Source organism: Acomys minous (assembly GCF_964271855.1).
Source record: "Acomys minous genome assembly, chromosome: 1".
NCBI lineage: Eukaryota > Metazoa > Chordata > Mammalia > Rodentia > Muridae > Acomys > Acomys minous.
The window spans coordinates 58,067,957-58,087,799 of NC_140483.1; the positions used below are offsets into that span (position 1 = coordinate 58,067,957).

At 51.6% G+C, this 19,843-nt stretch overlaps 1 long non-coding RNA gene across 1 annotated transcript; it reads left to right on the top strand.

Moving 5' to 3' along the window:
- The first annotated feature begins 1,122 nt into the window (after positions 1-1,122).
- On the top strand, positions 1,123-17,357 carry LOC311599268. Its single transcript, XR_014779846.1, has 3 exons — positions 1,123-1,590; positions 10,861-10,944; positions 16,986-17,357. It is a non-coding gene; the product is annotated as an uncharacterized lncRNA (long non-coding RNA).
- The last annotated feature ends 2,486 nt before the right edge of the window (positions 17,358-19,843 follow it).

The following is a 19,843-nucleotide window of genomic DNA, read 5'->3' on the forward strand; positions in this document are numbered from 1 at the left end:
AGAAGGGCTCCTATCATTCAGCCAGTTAGCTTGGAACAAATGGAAAAGCAGGCTGCCGAGAGGCAGGGGGATGGCCAACTTGACCTCAGGAGGACCTCTGTTGGATAAGAGTCCCTGCCTATGAGTTCACCAACAGGTTTCCCCAGGAAGGATGATGGTGTGCATGGGGAAGTCTGGACGGTCAACTCCTGCTTCTCTCCCACAGCTTCCTGTGCCTGGCTTTTCCCCCACCCTTGTGTACTGGTGTCCTTCTCCTCCTCACACTTTGCGCAACCCCGCTGACGTTCCGGGAGCTGAGCAGGGCAGTGCTCGGTGTCAGGGCCCTTGGAGGCCAGAGGAGTTCCCTGTGAGAGCCTCCACCCTCCTCTGATTTTGACCCCTTCCCTGTCCCTCAATCCCAGCTGGCAAGTGCTGTGTTGAGGCTCTCAGGGGAGGAGACAGATGGGGTGATTCCAGGGAGGACTTGCATTTGAGAGGCCCCCAGGGAATCTGGGGTGGCTGGAACCACAACAGGTTTGAGAGAGAGCTGAAGATGTGCAACCACAGAGGGACCTACCCTCCCACAGAGGGACCTACCCTCCGCCCCCACCCCCCAAGACCTCCCGGGTGAAGGCCCCAGGGAGCGGGTTAGCATGTGCCTTTTTAGAAGAGGCCACTGGCAAGAGCTGAGAGCCCAGAGACTCGAAACTGGCTCTGGCTATGTTGGAAAGAAGGAAAAGGGTAATACCGCTTCTCTGAGCCTCCAACCCCTCATCAGCAAAGCGGGGTGGGCTCCCCACTCCATAGGGATGTAAATGTGCCAGCTGAGAAGGAATAAAGTAAAACAAGAAGAAAGACAGCAGCGTGGGGTCTTGGTTAAGGAAGTTGTGTTCCCACTGGTTGGCGCATCCCTTCCTTTGGTCTAGCCCTTCCTTTGGAAATGGTGGGTTCAACTGTTAGTGAAACCCCGTGATGGTATCCCTCCTCCCCCCTGAGGGTAAAATGGGTGGATGATCCTTCTCACAGAGCCCCTGCCCAGCTCCTTGCCTGGTATTTAATACCTAGCAAATGCTTGTTGAGTGACTCAACCAATGAGCTTTTGGAGGAGACATGGGTAGAAGTGAGTAAGGGCCGTGCTATGTGAGGCACGTAGTGGGAGAAACCAGAAGAGGCTCCAAGAAGACAGCCCAGGCTTTAGAGGCAGAGCTGGGTTCGAAGGCGCAGTTTCCTCATCCCGTAAGTGGGGATAATAACAGTCCCCGCAGTTGTGGTGAGCTCGTGTGTTCCCTAGGTTCCCAGCAAGTGACACTGATTATTATTATTATTAAGATGGGAGGGTGCCTTCTTCCTTGTGATGCCTCTCCAGCGTCCAGTCTTCATGCTCCACGGAGCAGCATGGTTTCATTCTTCCTCCCAATGTCCTCGGGCTCCGCCGGGACTGGCTTTCTAGCTAGCTCGCTCGCTTGGCAGGCTCACGGGGAGCAGTGAGTGAGGAATCTGATGCCCCAGAGGAACCCGTAGTGCCAGGCCTGGCTTCAGGGATGCTTGCAGTGTGGGGGAGTGTGTCCCAGGCCACTGAACAGACCAAAAGAACTGGCCAGACATTTCAAGGTGAGCTGACTGACGAAAGCAGAGCCACTTGGAAGAGTAAGGGAGAGGGAAGCCTGATTCTTGTGCCAGCCAAGGGGTGGGGGTTGGGGGTTGGGGGTTGGGGGTTGGGGGGTGGGGGGTGGAGGGCGGGGGTCTGAAGGACTGTCCCAGGCTATTTTTCAAGGTGGTCTGTCTCCCTCCCTCTCCCTCTCCCTCTCCTGTGCTTTGACTTCACCCTGCCCCCACCCTCCAGGTCTGACTCCACTCAAGCACCACTCTTAACCAATTCCTTGGCCTGCTTTTCCACTCAGCACATACGTCCTGCTCGGAAACGCTTGTCATCATTTACAGAAGGACCGAGCCCAGGCTCCTCGTTTTGGCCTTGGGTTGGTAGACGATCCAGTCGGCTGGTCCCACTGCCCCATGCAGGCAGGTTGTTCACCCCAAACAGGCTTGGGTCTCTCTCTGAAGTTCCTCCTCACCCAGGTGCTCTGACTCATTGCTGTCTTTCTAGACCTGCCTGTCCCGGAGAGGAGACATAGCACTTGAATTCTTCCCCCGCTCCCCACCCCCCACCCAGAAACCTTTCCTACTACCCTGGCCTAGAGTGGCTTCTCTTTCCCCTCAGATCTTCCTCATGGCTGGTCTGGCCTAGGTACTGTGGTGGGCTTCAGCCATTCCTGCCTGCCTGTCCAGGAAGGGCAGGGAGGATTGTGAGCCTTCTAGACAGTAATAGATGGATGACTCAGCGTGGTCTCTGTCTCTCTGGGCAAGGCTGCCCTGCAGCGTTAACTCTGGGAGTCCCCAGTGACACAGGCTAACAGAAGGAAAAAGTCCCTTTTGTTTTTTGGTAAGCCCGGTCTGCCGCTTTCCTACACTCTCCCTCTTTTATTCCAGGCTAGAGAGTTGCAAGGGACCAGGACATTTCACAAATTTGCTTATGCCGGCAAAGAGATGCTGGCAGTTGGTTCAGGTCAGGGAGTTTTGTCTAGAAGGACACTTGAGGACTGTTTGGGCCCAATTCTCTTCTTTTGTGCATAAGGAAACTGAGTCATGGGCAACAACAGATGTGTGTGACCTAGGCCCTGACAATTACTCAAAGGCTTATTATGGTGAAAGGGACTCTAGCACTCCCAGGAACAACACTGACCCGTGCTCTCTGATGACCTCTGATCAGACGTCTGGGTTCTGTTTCTCCTCTTGAGGACGCTACCTGGGTTCCGCCTCCTGCCCTGGCCTCAGCTTGTCCAGCATGAAGACAAAAGGAGTCACTAGGGTAGCTCAGGGGCAGCCCTGGCTCCTAAAGAGGGGACACCTACCTCATTCTGTTTTCAGGAAGGGGGGGCTGGCATGGGGTGGGCATAGCAGGCATGGGCATTTCATTCCTGGTCAACAATTCAGGCCTTGGAGAAGTGGAGGGGAATGTGAGAATGGAAAAGGGTGAGTTGTCATGGTGTGGGGGGTCTCAACTCTTTGTAGATGGGCTTTCGGGGTTCTAGCCTTATGATGTTGGCTTAGGTGGGGAGGTGAAAGAGGAACGAGAAGGCTGGAGAGATGGCTTCAGGGCTAAGAACTTTTATTGCTCTTGCAGAAGACTGAGGCTTACTTCCCAGAACCCACATGGTGGCTTACAACCACCCCTAACTCCAGTGCCAGGGAATCTGAAGCCTCTTCTGCTTCCACAGGCACCAGACACGTACATGGCATGCATGCATGCATCCACACACACACACACACATACACACATGCATACACAATACATACACACATACACACATACATACATACACACATACATATACACACATACATACACACATACATATAATACACATAATACACACACATGCATACACACATACATACACACATATACACACGTACACACATACATATATACACACATACATACACACATACACACATACATACATAAATATACACACATACATACACACATATACACACGTACACACATACACACATACACACATACATACATATATACATACACACATACATACACATACATAAACACATACACACATACAGGCAAGACATTCATACACATAAAGCAAACCTGAAAACTCTAGAACAACAGCGACAAAGGGCAAGATGGTGAGAGCGGTCTCAGGAACAAGATGATTTGATCCCTAGTTCAACACATAGCGCTGTGGGTCCAGTGTTGTGTGGCCATCGTTGTGTATAGAGCCCCACCCTCCCACACAGTGTCAGCTTCTCCACTTTGATAGATTGCAGGTGGCATGTGACAGCATTGGGAAACACAAAGGTGACTCTAACTGTGGAGAAAGCGGGGAGGGCAGGGCATCTTGAAAGCAAGGCAGGCTCTACAGGACAGGAGAGGGGGGCAGAGAGACAGAGAGAGAGGGGGGGAGGATGTGATGGCTGCACAGACAATTCCTAAGCCTGAGCCAGGGCAGGAACCAGGTCAGCCTAGGGCTGGAGGAATCCGGGGATGGTGTGCAGCTGAGCAGCTGCAGAAAGAGAGAAGTGACAAACGGACCCCTCCAGTGAGCTGGACCTCCTCCTTATCTTGTGCCCCCTAGGTCTGTGGATCCCCTTAGAGTGCTTGTCGAGGGGTGGGCTCAGCGCCATGCCCAAGGAAGGAAGGGAGTGCCAGGGTGCCTGGGAAGAGCAATCCACGCCGCTCATGATTTTGATTACGGTCTCTCTGGAAGCCTCCCTCTCCAGCTCTGCCACCATCGCCATCCACCTTGGCCTTCCTCTACCTCCCTTTCCTACCTGTTCCTATGCTTCAGTCACAGACCCTCACACTCCGGGTGTGTCACAGGCCCTCACACTCTGGGTGTGTCACAGGCCCCCACACTCTGGGTGTGTCACAGGCCCTCAGACTCCGGGTGCGTCTCAGGCCCCTACACTCCCCCAGGTGTGTCACAGGCTCTCACACTCCGTGTGTGTCTAGGACTAGTGCATGGAGGAAGGCATTGAGGAGCCGAAAGACAAGGGCCTGGCCGTGGATTTCTGTCCTGTCTGGAGGTGACCCTGTCGCTGTAGCACAGAATGACTTCCTGCCTGAGCCCTCGCTGGGGGGAGGGTGCTTTGGGGGGAAGTTGTCCCTTGACACACCTGTGCCAGACACTGGAGCAGCCCTGGCTTGGCAGATTGCAGATGTCCTTAGAACAGGTCTCTGGCTGTTGTGCTGGAGAGAGGAAAGGTCACCTTGAGGTCCCCTTTGCTCCAAGGGCTGGTCCCTTGTCTTCTTCATCTGGGGTGAGTCTCCCAAGAAAGGGCAGCCTCTGTCTGACCAGAGTAGGGATATAAGCTGGTGACAGGACAGAACGCTGGGGGGGAGACTGTGTGCCTGGCAGAAGGATGGAGTGTGCCCCTAAGGTATTTTGAAATACTCTTTCTTTCGATTGTCACCAACTTTCTTGAGCAAGTCTGCCGTCCCCTCCTAGGCCCAGGCTGATGTCCCCATCTAAATGTTGACACCCCCCCCCCCCCGCTGTTCTGGGACTGTGCCCTTTGAGGGAGACGCATTGCTGGGACACTCAAGTCTCCACTCCTTATCTCCAAGTACTCTTGCTCATCTGCTCTCCCCATTGGGAAGAGATGAACTGGGACTAAGTTCCAACAGAGGGACTAAGTGAGGTGCTGAACGGTACCTCCAACAGTCAGACCCGCACAAGGTCACAAGGTCCCTGTAAGGACACTCAGGGTTAGATTCTTAGAAACTCCTCAAGAGACCAGTGAATCCAAGAAGATAGGTCAAAACCCCGGGTGGCACCTCGGGAAGGCTGACTCCCTAGAAGATTCTACCTTTCAAGTCATCACCACATCACCCTCTATAATTTAGCTCATGTCCAGCTGGTCTCCATTCCTTTAAGCACACGTCCTCTGGTTATTTTTGTATAGTTTGATACACTCTCACTAAATATAGATTAGCTGTCACTCTGCTGGCAGCCCCCCCCCCGCCCCCCAAGTACTCAGAGATAAAGGGTCTGAGTTTTGCTTCAAGATTTCCTCCAGTGAGCCTCAGGTCAGGCCAGATCCCCAGGAGGTGCCAGAAAAGTTGGCATAACAGCAGATCTGGTTCTGGCATGTGCTGGTCTTCCTGCAGCCCAGGCAGGCTCTGGTCAGGCTCTCTGTTCATTTGGGCTAGGGTCTCTGGAGAAGCTTATCTTTGAGTGAAAACACATAGCGAGAAATTCCTCTCTCAGACGACCCTATTTCAGGGTGGGGAAGGCTTTGTCACTCCAAGGCGCACATTCTTGAGGCGGTTCTCCTCCAGGCACTGGCACCTAACAGGCCCAGGTTCAATTGAATAATTGGTGCAGTGACAATAAAAGGTTTGCTTGGCCTAGCCTGGGGGAGCCTTTGGACTAATTTCCAGTAGCGACACTCTCCAAGGATGCCTTGGGACTCCTAAGAAGGGTGGGGTGGGGCGTCCAGAAGCTGGGCGCCGGTGAGTCTGGCTCCTCTCTCACTGCGATGGCCCAGACCCTCCCGTGCCGCACCACCAAATGTTCTACGTGCCTGATGGAGCCTGTCCCTCGCTTGCCTTCTGTTCCCTACCTTCCTCCCCATCTTCCTCTTCCAGCTTCACAGAAGCAGCGGGGACCAAAGAGGAGTCCGCAGAGCTCACCCTGAGGTCAGGACAGTGAGTGAGAGAAGGAGGAGGACAGAAGGACAGGGACACAGCAATGCACTGAGAGCTCTCTGCTTCCAGGACTTGAGAAGTGGAGGGTGCAGGGAGCTGCTTAAGAGGCCCAGGTAGCTCTATCCTGGAAGGCTTTGCTTTGCCCCACTCTGGATATCACTGACCTCCCTCAATACAGCGGAATGTCTCCAGCTGACCTCAGCCTCGCAGGGAGGGCTGGGCTGGAGGGTTGCTCATAGGCTCCAATCCAGAGTGTCCTTCCTATTTGTGCTCGGGCTGGCAAGCCCCCCCCCCCACTCTGTCATCTCTCTTCTGGAGGTACCCCTGGGGCCTGCCTTCTTCTCCGGATAACCCCCAGCCCTTGGGTGGGTTGAGTAGGGTGGGGCTTACCTCTGGGTGAGCAGAGCCGGCTGGGCAGGGCTGCAGGTGTGTCTGGGCAGCGGGCAGCAGGCAGAGAGGTGTTCCTGAGGTGTGTGAAAGGGCTCTGCTCAAATAATCCAGGGAGGCGTTTATAAATAACTTCACCTCAGGGCCACGGGTGAGCCCCGGCTTCTGATTGGCTCGGAGGGGAAGTGGTTTTGAACACTACACCAGAGCTAAGCCTAAGGAGATAGGAAAAGGAGATAAGGGGGGAAAAGGTCCCAAATGAACAGCCCTTTTTTTGTTTTACCTGGGGAGCAGGGCTGTTTGATGGGAGCTTGGCACTTCCTAAATCCACCCTGAAGACAATAGGTCACATTCAGTGGGGCCACTACCCACCCCCGGACTCCCCCAAGGTAGCCAGCAGAGGAGGGGCACCAGGCAGATTCCTCTCGGAGCCTCCTGTCCTGCTTCTTATGGGGCTGGGGGTCAAGCCACGCTGCCTCTTGGACAATGGACACCATTGACGCCACCTAAGGGGTGGGGCTCTGTGGCTCTTGCTTTGAAGGTTGGGGATTCTGGAGGTGGGCAACACTGGACCTCTGAGCACCCTGGGAAAGGGCATGAATGATGTCCGGAGGCCCCGAGGGCTTTGAAATACTTGTAGCCGAAGACTGAGACTTGGTTTTCTAGCTCTGTCCCCGACCTTAAATCATTGTGAAATCCGTCTCTCGGCAGCGGGTGCAGTATGCTCAGAATTGTCAGCTACTCTGGGATGCTTGGCATCACCACGGTAAAGAAGCTTGGACCTATAGCAAATCCAGGCATGGTGTTCTGGAAGCCAGCAGCTCTCTAGACCACAGGCCCCCCCCTTCCAGGAACTAATGTTGTAGAGCCAAGGGCAGTGCGTAGGCTCCCAGCTGTCTTTGGGGCAGAGCTGTGGGCCCCATGGCTACAGATGCCATAGGAAGCCTCTGACAGAAGTGTGGGACTCCACCATGTCAGAAGACCTCCCTGATGCCCGGTGGCCTTTTTTCAAGACATCTTGTGCTAGACTGTCCTAGCCCCCAAGGTGTCCTTCCGTCTCTGTAAGATAAAACAGAAGCTCTGAACTGTGATGGAGCCAATATAGGGGCGACTCAGTAAAGCACTGTTGGAAGTGCCCCTGGGAAGGTGACATGAACTTGCTTTGGTACATAACAGGGACTCAACAAATATTTGTTGAATGAATGAATTGTCTGCGAGCCCAACCCAAGGGATAGTTTGTAGATGCACTGCTTGTGAGGACTTAAGGAAACACCCGAGGTCACTCAGAGATGCCAAGGTGTAGCCAGACAACTTGCTGAAGAAAGTTAGAATGCAAGGGACCCAAGTATGCCTGCTGCTCGACTGAGGAGAGGACATGTGGGAGAAAGAACACTGTCTGTCCTCCCCGATGGTCCTGCATAGACAGCGGGCCTCGTTCCTGCGGCGTTTCCTGCCTCCGTGTCATAACATGGAGCGTGGCCAGTGTGCGTGATCTGCTCAGTTGTCAGTCTTTTAAACTCACTCACCATATGAAGATGTTAGTGAGCAGTGAGCAGTTCCAGGCTTGTTTACTTTTGCGTTGTGGCAGCCTAACCCCCTGTCCCAGTGCTCATCAAGACTTCACTGTGAGTCTGTGATACCGGCAAATGATAATGTGATGGAGAATTTGAACAAATCGAAACCTAAAAACAAAAATCTGTCCACTGGCATCCAGCACAGTCCAGGAGAGTGGGCACTGTGGCTTGATATGCATTTTGGCCAGGAAATTCCTAGAAAGCAGATGAGTCATCAGACTCCGACTGTAGCCAAGTGACAGTGGCCATCAAGATCAAACAGTAGGTCTCTTTGTTGAGGCAACCATGTTTATCAAGGAATTTTTGGCTGTACTTCTTTTGGGCAGAGTGTCCTGCCCAGTTGACTGGGGCAACCAGGGTTATCTGCAAGTATCTCTTCTCTTTTAAATGACCCGCGGCCAATTCTGGGCTACCAGCAGGTCTAGTGTGAGTGTTATTACCTGAGTTAATTCTCGCTGTGCCCCAATCTGGCTTCCTGTAATATTTTTCAGCTTTCATACAGGGGATCAGACTTAATTCTAGAGCCAGCCATGTAGTATACACATGCTACCTTCGTGTGTGAATGAGTAAGCAGAGGTTGACTGAAGTGAAATAACTTGCCCCAGATCACAAAGATCTTCATGGGGACAGAAGGGAAGTGGAGCTGGCTATGTCACTTTGCCTTTGGACCTGTAGAAGCTAGGATTATGTGCTAAGCTACTCCCACCTTCCCGATACAATCAGCCAGGGTTTTTGATTGTGTCCTAAGGTGATCCGGATGCTCATAGCCGGGGCCTATAGAACAACTTAGGAGCTAATTGGCTCTTCTTTTTAAATTTTCCAGTTTCAGAAAACTTCTAGGCAGGGAGATTTCAGGACAAATGAACTCAGAGGGTCCTTTGAAGTTGAGTCATAGATGGAAAGGCCCAGGATGGAGGAACCTTGACCCAAAATGGGGAGTCGGAAGTGGTACCAGAGGGCAAGCAGCCCTGAGGGCTGAAAGGGCATCTTGGGGACATATTTAGATGGAATAAGCTATGAGACAGTTAGGGCTGAGTAGGGACACAAAAATATTAGGGAGACAGACGTGGAGCGGAACTAGAAACACAGAGAAGAAGAAAGAGACTAAGTCTTTGAAACAGGAAGCAGCAGGACCGCTCACATCCAGAGCGTTTCAGCCTTGGGTTTCGTTAGCTCACCGTCTTCATGATAAAAGCAAAGCCAAGAGCAGTCCCTCACTGCCTCTAGGGCGGTGTAGAGTCTTCTTTGGAAGCACCTGTTTTACTCTCACCTTAGGGCTGGAAGCTGTATTGGTCCGTTCGTTCATTCATTCATTCATTCATTCATTCATTCATTCAAAACGTCTTCTCTAGTGCCAGGAACATGTCTTTTGAATACTAAGATAATTAAGACAGAATTCCTGTCATAGAAATATCCAGTCTGACAAGTGAGGGGATAACAATAGGGTTGTGATGTGAATAAATTATAATAAATAAAAAAAAATGAAAAAAATTAATCTAAAAGACACATCCAGTTTGTTAGACCTCTCAGCCGTGCCCGAGAGGAAAGCTGAACCATAATCCACAGTGGTTGTTTTCAAACAGTTGGATGGGTGATGCTCCTGGAAGCACTGTTTCTAGAGGGCTTTTCCGGGAGTCTATGTTTTAAGTTTGTCCTTGGGTTCCCTACTGACCCAAGCTTCCTCAGTTCTCTCTCTCTCTCTCTCTCTCTCTCTCTCTCTCTCTCTCTCTCTCTCTCTCTCTCTCACACACACACACACACACACACAAACACACAAACACTTTGCATACATGCCATTCTCACATGAAACAGGTGTGGGGATTTTCTGAGTTAGTCAGGTAAAGCCACCGTGTTCAAGCACCCTCTTGACACACCTCATCTTTGAGCTGTTCCTGCTAAGGAACAATGACTTTTCAGATGAGTAAGCTGCAGCTAGACCTGAAAGACAGACACCAGGTCTTCTCGCACTGACTGTCCATCCTTGGGCCTCTTGGCATTGCGGCTTCTCGCATGAGTGCCTGTGTTGGAGTCTGTGCCAAGGGTGTGGGCAGGATCATGTTTTGGGCAGAGTAGCCCAGTGACTTAAACAAACACCTCAAGGCCAAAGACAGAAAAGTCTTCACTCTTGCCCTGAAATGCTGGATCAGATCTGAGCCTAAGGCTGCCAGCTTCGGGAGCATATAGGAACTGACAGGGTGTAGCGTTTCCCATAGGAAGCCAAATCCTCACCTCTCTCCCCAGGGAGAAAAGAGCTCAGGGGCTTAGCACCCCAGCTGGAGCAACAGGGTCTGGTCTGAATGTGGGGGAAAGGCAGTAGGGCAAGCAGGGTGATGCTAGCTGGGGCCCAGTCTTCCCACACAGGGAACCTGAGCATGGCACTGTGATAGACATGTGGGACCCAAGACCCAGCAAGAACCAGTCCCAAGAGGTTAAGACCCTGACAGGAGCAGACAGAAGAGGCGTGGAGGATACACCTGATAGAGCTGGGGGCTAGTAGGCCAAAAGTGAGCTGCTTAAAAGTGGCTTTTGAGGTGGGATGGTCTGGTTAGGACCTGACTAGAGAGTAAGACCAGAGTAGACAGCAGGCCCTAGAGTCTGTCACCCAGAGGAAAAAGCTGTCATAGAGCCCTGCTGTGGGATATGAGGAGGGCCTTAGGGTTTGTCTGATGCACCGCCCTCATTTTACAGATGAGACGCCAAGTCCACAGCCAAGGTCAAGCCAAGCCAAGGTCAGCAGCCTTCCGGAGGTCACCTGAGGTCTTACCCACGAGGGTAAGGAGGCAGTTTATTCTCTTAGGACTCTCATCTGTCTTGGAACACAGGCCAACCTATTCTTCCACCCCACCCCCTCGTGTTCAGCACCACTCAGGCCATTTTGCTCTCCCCGGGGTGGTGGTGGTGGTGGTGGTGGTGGTGGTGGTGGTGATGCCTCTGGTCTCCCCACTGACTGTTGGGAGGGGAGCAGGTCTATTGGACTTGGAAACTTAGGGGCTGAGGTCCTAACTGGGACAGCTTCTAGAAGGAGGAGGCTTTGTGAGGCAGCCCAGAAGCTGGGAAGGGTGCTTGCCGCAAGGTCTGTTGACCTGAGTTTGATCCTTGGGACCTACTTGATTGAATGAAAGAACAGACTCCCACTGACGTGTGTGTGTGTGTGTGTGTGTGTGTGTGTGTGTGTGTGTGTGTGTGTGTACCCACATATACAGATAAGTAGATAAGTAAATAAAATGAAGGGAAGGAGGGAGCGGCATTGCTCTGAACCAGAAATTGGTGGCCTCGGTGGGAGTGTTCAAGGCAGTTTAAGCCAGTCTGGAAATGCTGAGACCAGGCCTGAGGGCAGGTCTGGTGGGGACAAGTTCTAGACTGTTGGTGGCTATATCTCCCTGATCTGACTCTGGGGCCCCATATCTTAGGAGCTAGGTATAGGGGGTATGTTAAAGGGCAGGGTGCAGGGAGGCCAAACTTGCAGTTTGGGGAAAATTGAAATAGCTGGAGAAACACAAAATTGTCCATTGTGGGTTCCAGAGCTGCATCCTGTCTGCACATCTGGTTTGGGCAGTGTGGGAATTAGACAGAAACAGTGTTTGTGGTTTGTGGTCAGTTGGGAGGAGACGGCATATGTCTGTCTTTCCTTTCCCAGTCTGCACCCTCTAGGAAAAAAAAATGTAAGCCTGGGAGACACTTTTTTGTTTTGTTTTGTGTTTTTGTTTTTTTGAGACAGGGTCTCTCTGTGTTAGCCTTGGCTGTCCTGGACTTGCTTTGTAGACCAGGCTGGCCTCAAACTCACAACGATCCACCTGCCTCTGCCTCCTGAGTGCTAGGATTAAAGGCGTGCACTACCACGCCCAGCCCAAGCCTAGGAGACACTTATAACACACCATCCTCCGAGGGTCCCGGTGACGCTAGCCACAGACCTCTGCCAAAGGGAGATGGTGGGCTTTCTGAGGTGTGCACCCTCCCCTCAGCTTCTTAAGGACAGGCCCAGGAGGCAACAGGCTGACTTCAGGCTACCGTCCTGACTCTGAAGTTTACTAGTCGTGCGACCTCAGGAGCAGTGTTAGGCCACAGTTTGCCCATCTGTGAAAAGGAACTCATGGCAGAAGTAGATGCTGCAGCAAAGGCACATTCCTTTTCTTTGAGCACAGACCCCTGCTCCAAAGTGACCACATACCATCTGGCCACCTATTGGGCTGGAGTGAGCTCCTAGACCTCTAGATGCCGGGTGCTCCCCTCCTGCCTGGAATAAACCAGACTCTTTAGGGTGTCTTCGTGAGAAATCTTGCAGCTGTGCCCCCACCACAACCAACTTGCCCTTCAGCCTTCTGAGGTCCCCTCAGGGGCTGTGCTTAGGGAACACAGATTTGTCAGTTTTCCCACACCCCCATCAAGGTAAACATAAGTCAGGGATCCTCAGACTGCTTGGCTCTCCCTGACCAGCCTAAACTCTACTTGCTTTCCTGGAGCCAGAGGTCATGCGATGTGTGTGGAGTTCCCTAGTGAGGTGGATTTGGGAAAGGTACCTCTCTGGGTCCCCTCAGCCAGCAGGCAGGCCCTGGGTGGGTGGGACAAAGGTTAGCTGTGTCTTGTTGGGGTCCAACGTTTCAGATATAGCTCCACCTCCAAAGTGTAGGGACAGGCCCAATGGGATCAGCTTTGGGAGTCCTCGTGGAGGCTTCCTACCCCGTGGGCCAGGCCACACCATTCCTTCAGGAGCGGGCTTCATCCAGGTGTGCTCACAGCGTTTAGTTTGCCTCATCCTACTGGTGCATTTGTTGGCTGTGGTTTCAGTCAAAGACATCTTCAGCGTGCAGGCAAGCTGCAGGCAGGATGCCAAGTTTGTGGGTGGGATCTGGACTGCCCCACTGAGCAAGGAGCTGAGAAGCAAGCAGCCAGTGCTCCTGTCAGACTGGGATGTGACGGGTGGGGCCATTTGCCAAAGGCAAGAGCGCATCTCCTAGGATGGGCACACATCTCCTAGAATACATGACGCCACCTCTGGCCCTGGCAGGGAGCTGAGCTTGTCAGACCCCTGAAACCGGAACACTTGAAGGTTGGCTCTGGCTTTCCCCACGGAATGAGCCACGTGACATTTGTTGTTCATATTTTTGAGACAGTGTTTCTAAGTGTAGCTCAGGCGAGCTTGAAACTCATAGCTCTCCTGGCTCAGTCTCTTAAGTGCTGGATTAGATTCCCAGCATGTGCTGCCACACTCAGCTTGAGCAAGTTACTGAAATTTTCTGAGCTGTTTCCTCATCTGCACAACGTGGGTTAACAAGAGCACTTACCTCAGAGGAATGCAGGGAAGATTAAACATGGTTGTTCCCGGAAAGCACACAGCTCGAATCACTTCCTCCACCCAAGAGGGCCCCACTCGCTGACACCGCCTTTTGTGTGAAGCCCTCTCCCCAAGCACCTAGGAAGGCTGTCCTTTCTCTGTTTTCTAAGACTGCTCAGCCATCTCTCTACTCAGCCTGTGTGTTTGCTCAGGCTGGTGTACGCTCTCAGCCCAGGTGGTGACTCTGGTTGATACTTGGCCAGGGGCGATCAGGGATTTGGCTCGAATGGTCACACTGCTCCTTGAGTTCATCCCTTCACCCCTTGCACGCAGGAGCTGTTTCCTTGCTGGACCAAATGTACTAAGCATGTTGGGGTGGTGCTTTGGCATGCTAGTCAGCTCTCTGTGGCCCTGATAAGATACAGGAGAAGTCACTGAAAGGAGGAGACATTTATTTTTAGCTCACAGTTCCAAAGGTTTCAGGACATGGTCAGTTGACTCCATTGTCTCTGGGTCTGTGTGAAATGGAGACTCCTGGCTGGCACCGCGTGGTGGAACAAAGCCAGCAGGAAGCAAAAAGAGAGAAAAAAAGGGGTTCCCCCAATGACTATCTTCTTCCAGGCAGGTTATACCCCAGCAGTTTCTATTATTTTCTAATGCACGGGGTCTCCACCTTCCTAACGCTGTGACCCGTTTATACAGCTACTCATGTTGTGCTGACCCCTAAACCATAAAATTATCTTGTTGCTGCTTCATAACTGTAATTTCGCTACTGTTATGAATCATAGCGTATATATCTGATATGTGACCCCAAAGGCGTTTCGACCCACAGGTTGAGAACCACTGTTCAAATAGCATCCACCATCAGTTGCAGAACCAGTCCTTGGCATATGGGTCTTGGGGACATTTTGGATGCAAGCTATAATACCTACTGATTTCATTAACTGTGGTCAACCTGGGTCCTGCCTCAGAGCGGTTAGAAGTAGCATCATTAATTCAGTTACACGATTTGGAGGGCCAAGTGTTCCAAAGAGGAAAATGGGCTGTGGCATGCCCCACCATCACCCACCCCCACTGGCTGGGGACCTCATCTTCTTGCCGGGTTATATCTCCCTTGGACTTAGGACTTCAAGCTTATTTTGTTTTGAATCTGGGGTTGAATCCAAGACTGACACGTCCAGCCCTCCCCAACCCAAACTGTGTTCTTGCAAGGCTTTTTGTTCATGAATCACAGAGCAAGGCCATTTGGAAAATTCTGCCTTTCTGGTGTGTCCTGGAGCTCCAGCCCACGACGGACAGATGTCTCTCGGAAGTGGTGGCCAAGAGCCACATTGTGTACAACAGAAGCATGTGTGGTGGTTTCTGTGGTGTACACTTAGAGCTGTTATTATCAGAAGCAACATCATGGTGAGGGTGTTAGGCCCAACCTCCCATCCCTACATGACTGTGTCCCCACCAATGGAGGTGATAAGCCACTTTGGTATCCTGGCTTAAGTTATAGGCGTTGATTCTTATATGTTTTCTCCATGACTTATTAGCTCCATCATTCCTGCCAGCAGTGATCCGGCAAAGGAGAAGGAACCCTGGCCTGAAATGACCTTTTGAAGGCAAGGTCCCTGCCAGCCCTGACTTACTGTCTTGGGGTGGGCCTGCAGAGTTCTTTCTTGTATTATAATCCACTGCGATGCTGTTCCCTTCACAGTGGGAACTGGGTCTCTAAAACACAGCTTGTTGCACATTTCACTTAGACCCAGATAATAAGAGCCCTCACTACTTCTTGGAGCTCAATACCTTTCTCCAGTGGTTGGCTGGAACCCAAGAGGGTAGCTAGAGAGAAAGGCCATAAGGGGGTCTCCTCTCAGATGCTTGCTTTCCACTCTAGACCTCTGATTTGGACATACCAGACTCTGCTCTTAGCCAAGGTGAGTCGGGATCCCAGCACAGCGCTTTCAGCAGGAAGCAGCCTTGCTGTTTCTTAGATGGAGAGTGAGTAAGGTTGGCAGAGAGCTCAGCCCTGCTGTTGGCCTTGCTTCTGTCTTCAGGGTGAGCACTGAGGGTCCTTGGGATTAGAAAAGAATCCTGTGGCTTGGTGGCTTCTAGGTCACTCTTATTCTCTTCCTGGAAATACTAAGCAGATGATGGCAGAGGTGGTGCCACTCACAGAGACTAAAAACAAATGGTGCTTTGGCCAGGTGTTGAGACAGACACCTGTAATCCCAGTGCTCTGGAGGCTGAGGCCAGAGGATCAGAAGCTCATGGTTATATGAGTCTGGGGCTAGCCTGGGCTATATGAGCTATCATCTCAAAACAAGCAAGCAAACAGCCAGTTGTGTGTGGTGGCACACATTTTTGATCTCATCACTCGGGAGACCGAGGCAGGTGGGTCTCAGTGACTCAAGACCAACCTGGCCTGTATAGTAAAACTCTGTCTCCATAACCCAAAGACACATAAAGAAACCACAAAGACCCCAGCGCTTCGGCAATGCACCTGGGCTTGTGAGTAAAAGCCTTGCAGTTGTCAAGACCTAGCAGTTCGCAGAGAGCATCTGTGAGTGTGGTCTCATCCAGCTGTGCCGTGGCCTTGTAACGTGGCACACCTCCACCTCCATTTTTCCTGTTTGTCATCTACAACAGAGCATGCTCAGGCTTAGACTTCTGTTTACTTCCAGGCCGGACAGCAACGTGTTTGGCTTATGTTTGGAAAGTGTGAACCATGAGGTTGGCCCTAAGAAGAGGGCACTGTGTTGACTCAGGTCTCTGTTTCCTCTGTAACCAGAGGGCCATTCGCAGATAGAACCATTTGGGGTGGCCTCTGGGTAGCGATACACCATTTGAGAGCAGTCTGCAGCTCAAGCAGACTGGATGACTGAACACTTGCTCTTTTACCTACAGTGGTCTGGCCACACCAGGTGACTGGGTGGAGTGCAGGGCAAAGGGCCGTCAAGGAAAAAAGCTCAGTCTGACCGCAAGGCCCCTAATTTTTCTGCCCCACTGATTGCTTAGACACAGCCCAGTGCACGGATGCAAACACACACATGTACTAATCGCCACAGGCCCCAGTCACATCTGTAGAAAAGCAGCGAATGTAGGATTTCAGTGAGACAGAGAGAAATGCTTCTCAGGGTGAGGCTTTCAGAGCATACTAGTCAGTGTGGGTCTTCAGAAGGATGTGTGATAGTTTCTAAACATGGAAGGAGCTGCTTTTCTTTCTGGTAGTGGGGGTAGGAATGGAATCAAGGGACTTTCCAAGTGGATGAATGAGGTATGAAGTCATTGGTCCTCAAGCCTTGAAGCCTAGGCAGGAGAACAAAGGGAGAACAATGCAAACACCCTGACCTGGAGGGGAGCAATGCTTGTCTGGCTGTGACCTACCGGAGGGCTGTAAGGTACAGACACCCTGGTGACCTTGGGGCCAGAGGATGGTGGCTAGCCCTGGTCACTCTGCAGGGACCCTCAGAGCCCTGGGGGGCTGGGGTGATCTTAGGAAGTAAGTTCTTTGTTTTTTGTTTTTTTGCTTTTAATTCTCTCAATGTTTTATTAGGAGAAATGATAAACATACCAAAAAATGCCAGACTTCTGCAGCTGGTGCCATGGGCCGGTCGCCTAGAATCTTGCATCATCTCTTAGACACGCCTCCCACGGCCCACACCCTGGCTGCCCACCAGCCCTCATGTCTGGGTGAACTTCAAAGCAAAGTGAAGCCGTTCATCTCCATCTTCAGCTCCAATGAATGACCGGTGGTCTGCATTTCTTTTTCACAGCTTCTTTGAGGTAAATTTTATTCGTAATGAAACACACCGGTCTACTGTGCAGGACGTACCTATCCAGTGCTGTTGCACGCCTACCCTAGGCTAACTCAGGCTCCTATCAATCCACACAGACTATGAACTTGAAGTTCCCTGGGAGCCCAATTCCAATAAATCATTATCCACTCTTACATCAGAACCGTTCTGACGTTTTCCTCTCTCTGATTTAGTTTGGCCGTTCTGTGACTTCATTCACACAACCCAAATTTGACAGCGTGTGTGGGTTCCCCACCCCCACCTCTACCCCCCCCCCCCCCGCCCCAAAGGTTTCCCCTTAGCATATGGGGTTCTGTCTCTGAGAAAGAATTTGCTATGTGAAGTCAGACATTTTTCTTGTTCAACTCTTTAAATAATCAAAGGGGGCTTTGTTGTTGCTGTTTTGTTTTTTAAGTTATTAAGAATGGAACCCAGTTGGGCGGTGGTGGCGCACGTCTTTAATCCCAGAACTCCGGATCACTGTGAGTTCGAGGTCAGCCTGGTCTACAAAGCGAGTCCAGGACAGTCAAAGCTACACAGAGTAACCCTGTCTTGAAAAACCAATAAAAACCAAACAAACCCCCAAAACCCCAAACAACAACAACAACAACAAAAACAAAACCAAGAATGGGACCCAGGGCCTCATATAAGTGCTCCACCACTGAGCTACTCTCTCCCTAGCCCTGGACATTTTTCCTAACCGCCAAGCAATGCATCCCCCAACATACTTTCCCTTAAATAAGGAAAGGGTGAGGCTAATGTCTGCGTGCCCACTAGTTTGCCCTTGGTCCACTCAAGGTCGGCAGGGTTGAGGGTAGAGATACCTGTGAGATGGGCCAGATGTTCAGTGCCCAGCTTTCACTGCTGGTAAATGTCCTCGTGGGGCACCAACCCCCTCCCCCAGACCCCAGGATTCCTCTAATTCCAAATACTTTGAGCTGGAGTCCTCCTGCCTCCTTGACAGAAGCATGGGGGTCTGATAAGCAGCCATTTACACTGGATAATTGATAGTCACGGTACACTGTAATTGGAGGCCTCTCCCCGCACCCCAGGTGTTCCTCTGCAGGTGTTGACTCCTTCTGCCTTTATCTCCCAGCCAGCTGACAGGCTCTGTGGCCTCACAGACTCCACCAACACCCCCTCAGGAGAGGGAGTGTGAACAGTCCCCACAGGTCACCACTCTCAGTGGACACAGGTCTTTTTAAGAGATGTCACAGATTTTAATCCCTGGAAGTAGCGAAGGCTTCATGCTGTGATGCCATAGAGGTCACCCGGGAGGTGACAATAGTAGAGTGGTCGCGTTGGAATAGTAAACAACCAAGCAAGAACATGCAGGGGTGAACATGTTGGAGGACCCAAAGGAAGCTACTAGAAGACCTCCCTACCCCAAATAGCAAGGCTTGGGAGAGGGGAGGGCGTGCCGCTTCAAGGAGCCATGTCATTGTCATTGTTGTGTATTATTCAGGGATGCCTTCGCAAGACGTGTCCACTCCACGCCCACCCAGGTTTATCTGTGGAAAGCCCTGACCTTCCCTGACCTTTCCCGACCTCCCATGACCTCCCCTTCCTCCCTCTTTCCTTTCTGTCCACTCCCCTCCCCCTCTCCCCATACCTTCCCTCTTCTGCACACTTTGCTCCCACCATCGTCTCCCCGTTTCCAGTTTCTAGGGGGCACTATTTTCTGGGCTTGGGTTCTTTGGACTATATACCTCCTGTCTAAGCTGAGAGGCATAGCTTTTTCTAGTCCTTTTAGTTGCTGGCAGAAAGTGAGAAATGGTTTCAGAGGCCCGGAATATCACTTTCAGGACATCTCTAACGGGAAGAGGAGTTGGCTCCAGTTGGAGCTGGGATGGTGGGAGGGTGGGAGAGAGTCTGGCCGCCAGGCTGGGTGCTGTTCCAAGCGTTCTCACCGTGCACCGAGCTTTCAGGCTGTGTTCTGCCCTGCACGACTCCGTTTTATAAAAGAGTAGTTTGCTCCATTTTGAGTGCTTATGTCAAGGCGGAATGACCCTAGATTTTGTTTATGCCAAGTAAACAGCGGCTATCAGGCCAGTGTAGGTCACAAGGCCCAGACTGATAATAATGTATTTATTTAAATAAAATATTTCCACCTGACAGCTTTACAAGTTAAGTCAGGGGCACATGAGTGCATGGATGCATCACAGCCGTGCCAGGAAGCTAGCCGAGGCCATCAGGTATACAGGACACTCCTCACTTGGATCACGTAAAAACAAGATATCTAATCCTGGTGTAATAGCACCCACTTGCCTCTGGTGCACATGTCATAGGATCCGTTCAATCCCAGTGATTGGCAGGTGGCAAACTCCTGGAGCTTCAGTCCCACCCAACAGTCACGGTCTTGCTTGATGAGGCCCACTTAAGTTGCCCGAAACTTCCATTAGGCTGGACCCAGTGTGCCTCAGAGCAACCTTGCAGTCCGCTTCTGTGCAGCAATATGGCTTGCCCAAGTTCGTCACCACGGTGGTGATCTCTCTGCTCCCGAGTCAGCTCCCTGTCCTGCCTACAGTAAGGCCTGCCATGCTTTAACCCTTTCTGAAACACCCTCTGACATCATTCATTGTCCCTAGTGTCATATGTATCACAAGTGTCATATGTA